This window comes from Penaeus monodon, chromosome 19 (assembly GCF_015228065.2).
Source record: "Penaeus monodon isolate SGIC_2016 chromosome 19, NSTDA_Pmon_1, whole genome shotgun sequence".
Taxonomy (NCBI): Eukaryota; Metazoa; Arthropoda; class Malacostraca; order Decapoda; family Penaeidae; genus Penaeus; species Penaeus monodon.
In genome coordinates this window covers 9,613,351-9,614,420 of record NC_051404.1, presented here as the reverse complement: position 1 = coordinate 9,614,420, position 1,070 = coordinate 9,613,351, and positions in this window count along the sequence as shown.

The window sequence follows — 1,070 nt, the reverse complement described above, 5'->3', positions numbered from 1 at the left end:
GTCTTATTCTTCCTTTTCTTTCATTTTCTCGTTCTTATCTCTCTCCGAAGCGTATTCAGTAATATTTATAGCTACCAAATGAGACCAAATGATAACCGAAAGCAAAATCAGGTGAAATGTCTCTAGTGAATGTAAGTATTGTATATTAAAGACGCGAAGGAACTTGGATGTCATTTGCAGTTTTGTCCAGAAATCACGTATTAGGTATATTTTTGTGTTTGTTGTTATTATTTGTTTATTTATTGCGATATTCTACGGATTTTTGTCTTTGGTAATAACGTGTTGTTTTGAGGTTGATAGTCACTATTACGAGTAATTTGCTTGACTACTCTGTAAGTATCTCATTTTGAGAAAGCGGAGATGTAATAACATAAATTCAGCTTCACTTATCGTAAAACTAATCCTTTATTTTGCAAAAATTTTCTTTACTTTATATCGGCTAATATGAAACAGCATTTTTATTTCGTTGTCTGTATTACCCGAAGACAGTCATCCTATATAAGAAAAAACAAGATACCTACTTTCAGCAACGTTGAAATCACCAGTTTCTTCGCCTCATAGAAAACGGGATTGCAGAACACAAACTCATACAGATTACATTCCATCTCATCCACCCTCGTGATAAACATAGAGGATAACATGCATTACGTACCTTTTGGCTAGTGGAACAAGCACATTCACAAAGAAAATGGCCTTTTTTGCACGTGTTTGTGATACTTATATGATATGATTTTCTACAGCTCCAGGGTGATGGTCATCTTGTTACAATAACACTAATATTGGTTTGAAGAATTCAATCTTGCAGAAGCAGACAGTTTTGCCACCTCAGAGCTGTAAGATAATGGAATGTATGTCAGGTATCTAGATATACAATCGCTGATTGAGTTGATAGAATATTTAATTAACATTTCATTCAGGCATGCTCAATGATTATTTCTACGTTTAATTGGTTAGATGTGAAGTCGGTGATCTAGAAAAAATGGGAAATGAAGGAACGATATTAATTAAAGTTTGCAAGAAATCCAGTTACTGATATTGATGAAATGAACGAGAGAGAGAGTGGGGCGAAG